Source organism: Lissotriton vulgaris, chromosome 2_1 (genome assembly GCF_964263255.1).
Source record: "Lissotriton vulgaris chromosome 2_1, aLisVul1.2, whole genome shotgun sequence".
In the NCBI taxonomy this organism is placed as follows: Eukaryota; Metazoa; Chordata; class Amphibia; order Caudata; family Salamandridae; genus Lissotriton; species Lissotriton vulgaris.
This window is the reverse complement of record NC_141687.1, coordinates 1,533,475,944-1,533,490,622: the sequence shown is the minus strand read 5'-3', so window position 1 is coordinate 1,533,490,622 and position 14,679 is coordinate 1,533,475,944.

Genomic DNA, 14,679 nt, shown 5'->3' with positions numbered 1-14,679 from the left:
TTACATTCAGTCAGTAACCCAGCTGCTTCGTTCGCTGTTCAATCTCAAGTGACAGTTGGATGCACATTGCAGGGGTATACAGGCATTTACCGTACTGTACAGGCTCTCTCAGTACATCCAGACTACACTTCTTAAAATCATAAATACATGTTTTGCCCAACAGTAACTCCAGGCCTTTCCTCTGTAGTTCAAGGAGGAAAACATCAACTGAAGAGCATGCCAAAATTCTCTACAGACACTGCCAATCCTCACACTTCTGCCTATTTGCATGCCGAGGTTATTCACTATGACCCACCAAACCAATTGCAACAGTAGCCTCTCCCTGCCTCATTCGTATGCTCCGATGCCACCTTTTTTAGCAAGTGTTAGTGCTCTCGGATTTTGTAGCGCGATTCGCTATAGCCTCTGTTTTCAACAGAAATGTCCTAAAGGTACCTATACCAATCTGCAGGGTGGCGAGGAAGGGGGCTGCTGCTGCTGCTGGCAGTAACATTTTGGGGCACCCCACCTGCAAAAATACAGCCAAATGCTCCTTGTTTTACCTTTCAATACCATAACTGCAGCAGAATCGTATGGTGACCCCTGTTGTTAATAGAACGTGTCAAACAGCTTCTTGCCCCCCCCGTGGCCCCTAACCATTTGGGGTACACCCCATGAGGGAGGATCAGAGCAATAAAAACTAATGGTAGCCCCCCAAAAAGTACCTGGAAGCCAAGCCATTGTGTGCACCCCATCGCCTTCACGTTGCGCCTAAGCACCTTTTAATACTGCTCCCCCAAATTTTGACTGCCCCCTCCCAACAGAAATCAGAGAGTATAGGGGGGTGCAGTAAAAAAGTATTTGCAGTACCCCACAATAAGTCAGGATCCTCCTCCCCTTCCTCTGCTCTCTGACCCCTCCCACTCTGACAAGGCTCCACCTACACCCCTCCTCTCTGACCTGGCTCCTCCTATACTCCTCCTCTCTGACCCCTCCCACTCTGACTAGGCTCCTCCTATACCCCTCCTCTCTGACCCAGCTCCTCCTATACTCCTCCTCTCTAACCCCACCCAGACTAGGCTTCACCTATACCCCTCCTCTCTGACCTGGCTCCTCCTCTCTGACCCCACGCACTCTGACTAGGCTCCTACTATACTCCTCCTCTCTGACCCCTCCCACTCTGACCAGGCTCCTTCTATACCCCTCCTCTCTGACCCAGCTCCTCCTATACTCCTCCTCTCTAACCCCACCCACTCTGACTAGGCTTCACCTATACCCCTCCTCTCTGACCTGGCTCCTCCTCTCTGACCCCACCCACTCTGACTAGGCTCCTCCTATACTCCTACTCTCTGACCCCTCCCACTCTGACTAGGCTCCTCCTATACCCCTCCTCTCTGACCCAGCTCCTCCTATACTCCTCCTCTCTAACCCCACCCACTCTGACTAGGCTTCACCTATACCCCTCCTCTCTGACCTGGCTCCTCCTATACTCCTGCACTCTGACCCCTCCCACTCTGACTAGGCTCCTCCTATACCCCTCCTCTCTGACCCAGCTCCTCCTATACTCCTCCTCTCTAACCCCACCCACTCTGACTAGGCTTCACCTATACCCTTCCTCTCTGACCTGGCTCCTCCTCTCTGACCCCACCCACTCTGACTAGGCTCCTCCTATACTCCTCCTCTCTGACCCCTCCCACTCTGACTAGGCTCCTCCTATACCCCTCCTCTCTGACCCAGCTCCTCCTATACTCCTCCTCTCTGACCCCTCCCACTCTGACTAGGCTTCACCTATACCCTTCCTCTCTGACCTGGCTCCTCCTCTCTGACCCCACCCACTCTGACTAGGCTCCTCCTCCTCCTGCACACAACACCTGTTACCTTTCTTTCACCTGTCTCTGTTCAGGCCACACCTATTTTACTTACCAACCAATCTGCAATCCCTCACTCACTAGGCATGATTCCACTCGTACACAACACCCAGACACATTATACTTACCAATTGGCCATTTAGGCCCACCTCCAACTTACCTCTGCTCTGCCACCATCAGTCACCTGGTGCCGAACCCGGGATTTGAACCCTGGTTGCCTGCATGGAAGGCAGGCACTTACCCACTGGACCACACTGGTTTCCATGTGTGTAGCTTATCAAATTGTCCTTATGTCATGGTCATCCTTTTCATGTGCAATGGAAGCCGCCGGGAAGGACACCAAGGCCTGTATGTTGCTTATAGTTACTACTGCAATCCTCTAGACCACTAAGGAGCTATAGCTCAAAGGTAAGTCTTGTACCTTTGGTGCAGACTGCCCTCACAGGCCAGGGTTCGAATCCTGCCAATGCTGTAGAGGTATCCCAAGGTGGAAATTTTCAAAAAGTGAATGTTTTTTTTTTTGCTAAGATTTTTTTTTACTTGGTAACAGAGGAGAAAAGTGGACACTCTTTTTGGCATGTGTGTCCCAAAATTTCAAATGTTTTCCCTCATGACCTTCTACCAACCTCCCTATTTCTCAAGTAGGTGCAATAGGGACAAGGCCTTGTCTTCCTTTATCAATGTCTTCATTCCTTTTCCTTTAAGTTTGGTGAATTGCAGAGTGCAATTGTGGTATTGGGGGTTATAACTGAGCACAAGAATGCGAGGAAGGTGCTACACTTATTGTAAAATAGGTTGGATGATGGTGATTTTTCATTTTGGTGTGAGTAACTCGCTCAAATCAGGGGTTTGGTGCCAGTGAGCTTGGATAGAAATAAAGGTCAAGTATGAGCTCTGGCTAATGAAATGATGGGTCAAGTTTGAGGCAAGCTAGAGTCCATTTATCAGGTGCAATAAGAAGCTAGAAAGATTGTTTTCTTTAAGAGACAGACAAGGGCAGAGTCAAGCCTTTGCTCTAGTAGGTCTGCATCATGCCTGCTGCAGGATGTGAAGGAATGGACCTCCACAGCAGTGCGCTGTGCCGGGCTGGGCTGCGCTGGGCTGGGCTGGGCTGGGCAGGGCTGGGCCTGCCCTGGCACTGTGAATTAATCACCCACCTCCTTCCTTTGAGGAACGCTCACGAACGCCCACGAACGCCCTTGTTCTGTATACAGGCTGACAGCAGGCAATTTAGGACCCTGCTAAATGAGGGTGATGTCCCCATGTGCTTCCTTCGAGTTGCAAAATCCTTCGTCTAAGGCAGGTGGGCTTTTTTAAAATTTGGTTGAAGACCATTTGTTGGAGGCGGTATCACGGCACAAGCCGCCGACCGTCTCAGAAGAAAGTATGCATGGGAGGATATTATTTGCATAGGACAGCCCTCTTCTCGGTCCCATTCTTATGCTGCAGTTGCCATGAAGTGTTACTAGAGGGCAGCAGTATGAACAAAAGAGCACACTGAGGCTTTTCTTCTGCTTGCTGACATGATTCTTGTTCATGGTGGTCTTGCAGGGCCTAAGGAGCGAAGGACTGCTTTGACTGAGGGGATGAGGAATGGCAGGCCTTTATTTGTGGTTCAGGGGGAATATTTGGAAGGTAAACAGCAAGATGAAAACGTCAAAGCATATATGTTTGCTGAGTGATTGAGTCTGTGTGTCACTTGTCTCTTTGAAGGGACATGTGAGAAAGGAACAGCAGCACCATAGACTTCAGATGGGAGAGAGCAAGCAAGGATGAATATTTCCCTCAAATCCAAATACTTACAGTACCTCAAAGATGACAAGTGCGATATGATGTTCTGCAATTGTAAGGATTTGCCATGTGTGGTAGATAAATATGCATAGTTAGTGAGGTTTTTCCCAGAATGTGAGTATCGTTAGGCTGGCAAATGTCAGGCACTCCTTTGGGAGTATGAGGCCAAGAAAAAATTTGGGAAGTTTGCTACAGTCATCTGTAGGATCGAAAGACACTGGAGAATCGTTACAGAGGGAGCCAGGCTGCACAAAATGTGGTAACAGTTGGACAGAAATCTTTAGCAGGGACTTTTGTCTACCCCCAATGTGGGACCAGGACCGCAGTACCTCTGTGTCTCTGAAACATATGTTGACCTCTGGACACCACCATCTCAATACCCCATAAATGTTCCCCCCTGTTACCCCAGCTTTGGTAGTGCATCAACCAGGTTCCAATCATTTGAGTGACCACAAACACCCTTCCTATGTGCCTTCCATTTACATTCAGTCAGTAACCCAGCTGCTTCGTTCGCTGTTCAATCTCAAGTGACAGTTGGATGCACATTGCAGGGGTATACAGGCATTTACCGTACTGTACAGGCCCTCTCAGTACATCCAGACTACACTTCTTAAAATCATAAATACATGTTTTGCCCAACAGTAAGGCCAGGCCTTTCCTCTGTAGTTCAAGGAGGAAAACATCAACTGAAGAGCATGCCAAAATTCTCTACAGACACTGCCAATCCTCACACTTCTGCCTATTTGCATGCCGAGGTTATTCACTATGACCCACCAAACCAATTGCAACAGTAGCCTCTCCCTGCCTCATTCGTATGCTCCGATGCCACCTTTATTTAGCAAGTGTTAGTGCTCTCGGATTTTGTAGCGCGATTCGCTATAGCCTCTGTTTTCAACAGAAATGTCCTAAAGGTACCTATACCAATCTGCAGGGTGGCGAGGAAGGGGGCTGCTGCTGCTGCTGGCAGTAACATTTTGGGGCACCCCACCTGCAAAAATACAGCCAAATGCTCCTTGTTTTACCTTTCAATACCATAACTGCAGCAGAATCGTATGGTGACCCCTGTTGTTAATAGAAACTGTCAAACAGCTTCTTGCCCCCCCCGTGGCCCCTAACCATTTGGGGTACACCCCATGAGGGAGGATCAGAGCAATAAAAACTAATGGTAGCCCCCCAAAAAGTACCTGGAAGCCAAGCCATTGTGTGCACCCCATCACCTTCACGTTGCGCCTAAGCACCTTTTAATACTGCTCCCCCAAATTTTGACTGCCCCCTCCCAACAGAAATCAGAGAGTATAGGGGGGTGCAGTAAAAAAGTATTTGCAGTACCCCACAATAAGTCAGGATCCTCCTCCCCTTCCTCTGCTCTCTGACCCCTCCCACTCTGACAAGGCTCCACCTACACCCCTCCTCTCTGACCTGGCTCCTCCTATACTCCTCCTCTCTGACCCCTCCCACTCTGACCCGGCTCCTCCTATACTCCTCCTCTCTAACCCCACCCAGACTAGGCTTCACCTATACCCCTCCTCTCTGACCTGGCTCCTCCTCTCTGACCCCACGCACTCTGACTAGGCTCCTACTATACTCCTCCTCTCTGACCCCTCCCACTCTGACCAGGCTCCTTCTATACCCCTCCTCTCTGACCCAGCTCCTCCTATACTCCTCCTCTCTGACCCCTCCCACTCTGACTAGGCTTCACCTATACCCTTCCTCTCTGACCTGGCTCCTCCTCTCTGACCCCACCCACTCTGACTAGGCTCCTCCTATACTCCTACTCTCTGACCCCTCCCACTCTGACTAGGCTCCTCCTATACCCCTCCTCTCTGACCCAGCTCCTCCTATACTCCTCCTCTCTGACCCCTCCCACTCTGACTAGGCTTCACCTATACCCTTCCTCTCTGACCTGGCTCCTCCTCTCTGACCCCACCCACTCTGACTAGGCTCCTCCTCCTCCTGCACACAACACCTGTTACCTTTCTTTCACCTGTCTCTGTTCAGGCCACACCTATTTTACTTACCAACCAATCTGCAATCCCTCATTCACTAGGCATGATTCCACTCGTACACAACACCCAGACACATTTTACTTACCAATTGGCCATTTAGGCACACCTCCAACTTACCTCCGCTCTGCCACCATCAGTCACCTGGTGCCGAACCCGGGATTTGAACCCTGGTTGCCTGCATGGAAGGCAGGCACTTACCCACTGGACCACACTGGTTTCCATGTATGTAGCCTATCAAATTGTCCTTATGTCATGGTCATCCTTTTCATGTGCAATGGAAGCCGCCGGGAAGGACACCAAGGCCTTCATGTTGCTTATAGTTACTACTGCAATCCTTTAGACCACTAAGGAGCTATAGCTCAAAGGTAAGTCTTGTACCTTTGGTGCAGACAGCCCTCACAGGCCAGGGTTCGAATCCTGCCAATGCTGTAGAGGTATCCCAAGGTGGAAATTTTCAAAAAGTGAATGTTTTTTTTTTTGCTAAGATTTTTTTTTACTTGGTAACAGAGGAGAAAAGTGGACACTCTTTTTGGCATGTGTGTCCCAAAATTTCAAATGTTTTCCCTCATGACCTTCTACCAACCTCCCTATTTCTCAAGTAGGTGCAATAGGGACAAGGCCTTGTCTTCCTTTATCAATGTCTTCATTCCTTTTCCTTTAAGTTTGGTGAATTGCAGAGTGCAATTGTGGTATTGGGGGTTATAACTGAGCACAAGAATGCGAGGAAGGTGCTACACTTATTGTAAAATAGGTTGGATGATGGTGATTTTTCATTTTGGTGTGAGTAACTCGCTCAAATCAGGGGTTTGGTGCCAGTGAGCTTGGATAGAAATAAAGGTCAAGTATGAGCTCTGGCTAATGAAATGATGGGTCAAGTTTGAGGCAAGCTAGAGTCCATTTATCAGGTGCAATAAGAAGCTAGAAAGATTGTTTTCTTTAAGAGACAGACAAGGGCAGAGTCAAGCCTTTGCTCTAGTAGGTCTGCATCATGCCTGCTGCAGGATGTGAAGGAATGGACCTCCACAGCAGTGCGCTTTGCCGGGCTGGGCTGCGCTGGGCTGGGCTGGGCTGGGCTGCGCCTGCCCTGGCACTGTGAATTAATCACCCACCTCCTTCCTTTGAGGAACGCTCACGAACGCCCACGAACGGCCATGTTCTGTATACAGGCTGACAGCAGGCAATTTAGGACCCTGCTAAATGAGGGTGATGTCCCCATGTGCTTCCTTCGAGTTGCAAAATCCTTCGTCTAAGGCAGGTGGGCTTTTTTAAAATTTGGTTGAAGACCATTTGTTGGAGGCGGTATCACGGCACAAGCCGCCGACCGTCTCAGAAGAAAGTATGCATGGGAGGATATTATTTCCATAGGACAGCCCTCTTCTCAGTCCCATTCTTATGCTGCAGTTGCCATGAAGTGTTACTAGAGGGCAGCAGTATGAACAAAAGAGCACACTGAGGCTTTTCTTCTGCTTGCTGACATGATTCTTGTTCATGGTGGTCTTGCAGGGCCTAAGGAGCGAAGGACTGCTTTGACTGAGGGGATGAGGAATGGCAGGCCTTTATTTGTGGTTCAGGGGGAATATTTGGAAGGTAAACAGCAAGATGAAAACGTCAAAGCATATATGTTTTCTGAGTGATTGAGTCTGTGTGTCACTTGTCTCTTTGAAGGGACATGTGAGAAAGGAACAGCAGCACCATAGACTTCAGATGGGAGAGAGCAAGCAAGGATGAATATTTCCCTCAAATCCAAATACTTACAGTACCTCAAAGATGACAAGTGCGATATGATGTTCTGCAATTGTAAGGATTTGCCATGTGTGGTAGATAAATATGCATAGTTAGTGAGGTTTTTCCCAGAATGTGAGTATCGTTACGCTGGCAAATGTCAGGCACTCCTTTGGGAGTATGAGGCCAAGAAAAAATTTGGGAAGTTTGCTACAGTCATCTGTAGGATCGAAAGACACTGGGGAATCGTTACAGAGGGAGCCAGGCTGCACAAAATGTGGTAACAGTTGGACAGAAATCTTTAGCATGGACTTTTGTCTACCCCCAATGTGGGACCAGGACCGCAGTACCTCTGTGTCTCTGAAACATATTTTGACCTCTGGACACCACCATCTCAATACCCCTCAAATGTTTCCCCCTGGTACCCCAGCTTTGGTAGTGCATCAACCAGGTTTCAATCATTTGAGTGACCGCAAACACCCTTCCTATGTGCCTTCCATTTACATTCAGTCAGTAACCCAGCTGCTTCGTTCGCTGTTCAATCTCAAGTGACAGTTGGATGCACATTGCAGGGGTATACAGGCATTTACCGTACTGTACAGGCCCTCTCAGTACATCCAGACTACACTTCTTAAAATCATAAATACATGTTTTGCCCAACAGTAACTCCAGGCCTTTCCTCTGTAGTTCAAGGAGGAAAACATCAACTGAAGAGCATGCCAAAATTCTCTACAGACACTGCCAATCCTCACACTTCTGCCTATTTGCATGCCGAGGTTATTCACTATGACCCACCAAACCAATTGCAACAGTAGCCTCTCCCTGCCTCATTCGTATGCTCCGATGCCACCTTTATTTAGCAAGTGTTAGTGCTCTCGGATTTTGTAGCGCGATTCGCTATAGCCTCTGTTTTCAACAGAAATGTCCTAAAGGTACCTATACCAATCTGCAGGGTGGCGAGGAAGGGGGCTGCTGCTGCTGCTGGCAGTAACATTTTGGGGCACCCCACCTGCAAAAATACAGCCAAATGCTCCTTGTTTTACCTTTCAATACCATAACTGCAGCAGAATCGTATGGTGACCCCTGTTGTTAATAGAACGTGTCAAACAGCTTCTTGCCCCCCCCGTGGCCCCTAACCATTTGGGGTACACCCCATGAGGGAGGATCAGAGCAATAAAAACTAATGGTAGCCCCCCAAAAAGTACCTGGAAGCCAAGCCATTGTGTGCACCCCATCGCCTTCACGTTGCGCCTAAGCACCTTTTAATACTGCTCCCCCAAATTTTGACTGCCCCCTCCCAACAGAAATCAGAGAGTATAGGGGGGTGCAGTAAAAAAGTATTTGCAGTACCCCACAATAAGTCAGGATCCTCCTCCCCTTCCTCTGCTCTCTGACCCCTCCCACTCTGACAAGGCTCCACCTACACCCCTCCTCTCTGACCTGGCTCCTCCTATACTCCTCCTCTCTGACCCCTCCCACTCTGACTAGGCTCCTCCTATACCCCTCCTCTCTGACCCAGCTCCTCCTATACTCCTCCTCTCTAACCCCACCCAGACTAGGCTTCACCTATACCCCTCCTCTCTGACCTGGCTCCTCCTCTCTGACCCCACGCACTCTGACTAGGCTCCTACTATACTCCTCCTCTCTGACCCCTCCCACTCTGACCAGGCTCCTTCTATACCCCTCCTCTCTGACCCAGCTCCTCCTATACTCCTCCTCTCTAACCCCACCCACTCTGACTAGGCTTCACCTATACCCCTCCTCTCTGACCTGGCTCCTCCTCTCTGACCCCACCCACTCTGACTAGGCTCCTCCTATACTCCTACTCTCTGACCCCTCCCACTCTGACTAGGCTCCTCCTATACCCCTCCTCTCTGACCCAGCTCCTCCTATACTCCTCCTCTCTAACCCCACCCACTCTGACTAGGCTTCACCTATACCCCTCCTCTCTGACCTGGCTCCTCCTATACTCCTGCACTCTGACCCCTCCCACTCTGACTAGGCTCCTCCTATACCCCTCCTCTCTGACCCAGCTCCTCCTATACTCCTCCTCTCTAACCCCACCCACTCTGACTAGGCTTCACCTATACCCTTCCTCTCTGACCTGGCTCCTCCTCTCTGACCCCACCCACTCTGACTAGGCTCCTCCTATACTCCTCCTCTCTGACCCCTCCCACTCTGACTAGGCTCCTCCTATACCCCTCCTCTCTGACCCAGCTCCTCCTATACTCCTCCTCTCTGACCCCACCCACTCTGACTAGGCTCCTCCTCCTCCTGCACACAACACCTGTTACCTTTCTTTCACCTGTCTCTGTTCAGGCCACACCTATTTTACTTACCAACCAATCTGCAATCCCTCATTCACTAGGCATGATTCCACTCGTACACAACACCCAGACACATTATACTTACCAATTGGCCATTTAGGCCCACCTCCAACTTACCTCTGCTCTGCCACCATCAGTCACCTGGTGCCGAACCCGGGATTTGAACCCTGGTTGCCTGCATGGAAGGCAGGCACTTACCCACTGGACCACACTGGTTTCCATGTGTGTAGCTTATCAAATTGTCCTTATGTCATGGTCATCCTTTTCATGTGCAATGGAAGCCGCCGGGAAGGACACCAAGGCCTGTATGTTGCTTATAGTTACTACTGCAATCCTCTAGACCACTAAGGAGCTATAGCTCAAAGGTAAGTCTTGTACCTTTGGTGCAGACTGCCCTCACAGGCCAGGGTTCGAATCCTGCCAATGCTGTAGAGGTATCCCAAGGTGGAAATTTTCAAAAAGTGAATGTTTTTTTTTTTGCTAAGATTTTTTTTTACTTGGTAACAGAGGAGAAAAGTGGACACTCTTTTTGGCATGTGTGTCCCAAAATTTCAAATGTTTTCCCTCATGACCTTCTACCAACCTCCCTATTTCTCAAGTAGGTGCAATAGGGACAAGGCCTTGTCTTCCTTTATCAATGTCTTCATTCCTTTTCCTTTAAGTTTGGTGAATTGCAGAGTGCAATTGTGGTATTGGGGGTTATAACTGAGCACAAGAATGCGAGGAAGGTGCTACACTTATTGTAAAATAGGTTGGATGATGGTGATTTTTCATTTTGGTGTGAGTAACTCGCTCAAATCAGGGGTTTGGTGCCAGTGAGCTTGGATAGAAATAAAGGTCAAGTATGAGCTCTGGCTAATGAAATGATGGGTCAAGTTTGAGGCAAGCTAGAGTCCATTTATCAGGTGCAATAAGAAGCTAGAAAGATTGTTTTCTTTAAGAGACAGACAAGGGCAGAGTCAAGCCTTTGCTCTAGTAGGTCTGCATCATGCCTGCTGCAGGATGTGAAGGAATGGACCTCCACAGCAGTGCGCTGTGCCGGGCTGCGCTGCGCTGGGCTGGGCTGGGCTGGGCTGCGCCTGCCCTGGCACTGTGAATTAATCACTAACCTCCTTCCTTTGAGGAACGCTCACGAACGCCCACGAACGCCCTTGTTCTGTATACAGGCTGACAGCAGGCAATTTAGGACCCTGCTAAATGAGGGTGATGTCCCCATGTGCTTCCTTCGAGTTGCAAAATCCTTCGTCTAAGGCAGGTGGGCTTTTTTAAAATTTGGTTGAAGACCATTTGTTGGAGGCGGTATCACGGCACAAGCCGCCGACCGTCTCAGAAGAAAGTATGCATGGGAGGATATTATTTGCATAGGACAGCCCTCTTCTCAGTCCCATTCTTATGCTGCAGTTGCCATGAAGTGTTACTAGAGGGCAGCAGTATGAACAAAAGAGCACACTGAGGCTTTTCTTCTGCTTGCTGACATGATTCTTGTTCATGGTGGTCTTGCAGGGCCTAAGGAGCGAAGGACTGCTTTGACTGAGGGGATGAGGAATGGCAGGCCTTTATTTGTGGTTCAGGGGGAATATTTGGAAGGTAAACAGCAAGATGAAAACGTCAAAGCATATATGTTTTCTGAGTGATTGAGTCTGTGTGTCACTTGTCTCTTTGAAGGGACATGTGAGAAAGGAACAGCAGCACCATAGACTTCAGATGGGAGAGAGCAAGCAAGGATGAATATTTCCCTCAAATCCAAATACTTACAGTACCTCAAAGATGACAAGTGCGATATGATGTTCTGCAATTGTAAGGATTTGCCATGTGTGGTAGATAAATATGCATAGTTAGTGAGGTTTTTCCCAGAATGTGAGTATCGTTACGCTGGCAAATGTCAGGCACTCCTTTGGGAGTATGAGGCCAAGAAAAAATTTGGGAAGTTTGCTACAGTCATCTGTAGGATCGAAAGACACTGGGGAATCGTTACAGAGGGAGCCAGGCTGCACAAAATGTGGTAACAGTTGGACAGAAATCTTTAGCATGGACTTTTGTCTACCCCCAATGTGGGACCAGGACCGCAGTACCTCTGTGTCTCTGAAACATATTTTGACCTCTGGACACCACCATCTCAATACCCCTCAAATGTTTCCCCCTGGTACCCCAGCTTTGGTAGTGCATCAACCAGGTTTCAATCATTTGAGTGACCACAAACACCCTTCCTATGTGCCTTCCATTTACATTCAGTCAGTAACCCAGCTGCTTCGTTCGCTGTTCAATCTCAAGTGACAGTTGGATGCACATTGCAGGGGTATACAGGCATTTACCGTACTGTACAGGCCCTCTCAGTACATCCAGACTACACTTCTTAAAATCATAAATACATGTTTTGCCCAACAGTAACTCCAGGCCTTTCCTCTGTAGTTCAAGGAGGAAAACATCAACTGAAGAGCATGCCAAAATTCTCTACAGACACTGCCAATCCTCACACTTCTGCCTATTTGCATGCCGAGGTTATTCACTATGACCCACCAAACCAATTGCAACAGTAGCCTCTCCCTGCCTCATTCGTATGCTCCGATGCCACCTTTATTTAGCAAGTGTTAGTGCTCTCGGATTTTGTAGCGCGATTCGCTATAGCCTCTGTTTTCAACAGAAATGTCCTAAAGGTACCTATACCAATCTGCAGGGTGGCGAGGAAGGGGGCTGCTGCTGGCAGTAACATTTTGGGGCACCCCACCTGCAAAAATACAGCCAAATGCTCCTTGTTTTACCTTTCAATACCATAACTGCAGCAGAATCGTATGGTGACCCCTGTTGTTAATAGAACGTGTCAAACAGCTTCTTGCCCCCCCCCGTGGCCCCTAACCATTTGGGGTACACCCCATGAGGGAGGATCAGAGCAATAAAAACTAATGGTAGCCCCCCAAAAAGTACCTGGAAGCCAAGCCATTGTGTGCACCCCATCGCCTTCACGTTGCGCCTAAGCACCTTTTAATACTGCTCCCCCAAATTTTGACTGCCCCCTCCCAACAGAAATCAGAGAGTATAGGGGGGTGCAGTAAAAAAGTATTTGCAGTACCCCACAATAAGTCAGGATCCTCCTCCCCTTCCTCTGCTCTCTGACCCCTCCCACTCTGACAAGGCTCCACCTACACCCCTCCTCTCTGACCTGGCTCCTCCTATACTCCTCCTCTCTGACCCCTCCCACTCTGACTAGGCTCCTCCTATACCCCTCCTCTCTGACCCAGCTCCTCCTATACTCCTCCTCTCTAACCCCACCCAGACTAGGCTTCACCTATACCCCTCCTCTCTGACCTGGCTCCTCCTCTCTGACCCCACGCACTCTGACTAGGCTCCTACTATACTCCTCCTCTCTGACCCCTCCCACTCTGACCAGGCTCCTTCTATACCCCTCCTCTCTGACCCAGCTCCTCCTATACTCCTCCTCTCTAACCCCACCCACTCTGACTAGGCTTCACCTATACCCCTCCTCTCTGACCTGGCTCCTCCTCTCTGACCCCACCCACTCTGACTAGGCTCCTTCTATACTCCTACTCTCTGACCCCTCCCACTCTGACTAGGCTCCTCCTATACCCCTCCTCTCTGACCCAGCTCCTCCTATACTCCTCCTCTCTAACCCCACCCACTCTGACTAGGCTTCACCTATACTCCTCCTCTCTGACCTGGCTCCTCCTATACTCCTGCACTCTGACCCCTCCCACTCTGACTAGGCTCCTCCTATACCCCTCCTCTCTGACCCAGCTCCTCCTATACTCCTCCTCTCTAACCCCACCCACTCTGACTAGGCTTCACCTATACCCTTCCTCTCTGACCTGGCTCCTCCTCTCTGACCCCACCCACTCTGACTAGGCTTCTCCTATACTCCTCCTCTCTGACCCCTCCCACTCGGCTTCACCTATACCCCACCTCTCTGACCTGGCTCCTCCTATACTCCTCCTCTCTGACCCCTCCCACTCTGACTAGGCTCCTCCTATACCCCTCCTCTCTGACCCAGCTCCTCCTATACTCCTCCTCTCTAACCCCACCCAGACTAGGCTTCACCTATACCCCTCCTCTCTGACCTGGCTCCTCCTCTCTGACCACACCCACTCTGACTAGGCTCCTCCTATACTCCTCCTCTCTGACCCAGCTCCTCCTATACTCCTCCTCTCTAACCCCACCCACTCTGACTAGGCTTCACCTATACCCCACCTCTCTGACCTGGCTCCTCCTCTCTAACCCCACCCACTCTGACTAGCCTCCTCCTATACTCCTACTCTCTGACCCCTCCCACTCTGACTAGGCTCCTCCTATACCCCTCCTCTCTGACCCAGCTCCTCCTATACTCCTCCTCTCTGACCCCTCCCACTCTGACTAGGCTTCACCTATACCCTTCCTCTCTGACCTGGCTCCTCCTCTCTGACCCCACCCACTCTGACTAGGCTCCTCCTCCTCACAACACCTGTTACCTTTCTTTCACCTGTCTCTGTTCAGGCCACACCTATTTTACTTACCAACCAATCTGCAATCCCTCATTCACTAGGCATGATTCCACTCGTACACAACACCCAGACACATTTTACTTACCAATTGGCCATTTAGGCCCACCTCCAACTTACCTCTGCTCTGCCACCATCAGTCACCTGGTGCTGAACCCGGGATTTGAACCCTGGTTGCCTGCATGGAAGGCAGGCACTTACCCACTGGACCACACTGGTTTCCATGTATGTAGCCTATCAAATTGTCCTTATGTCATGGTCATCCTTTTCATGTGCAATGGAAGCCGCCGGGAAGGACACCAAGGCCTTCATGTTGCTTATAGTTACTACTGCAATCCGCTAGACCACTAAGGAGCTATAGCTCAAAGGTAAGTCTTGTACCTTTGGTGCAGACAGCTCTCACAGGCCAGGGTTCGAATCCTGCCAATGCTGTAGAGGTATCCCAAGGTGGAAATTTTCAAAAAGTGAATGTTTTTTTTTTTGCTAAGATTTTTTTTTA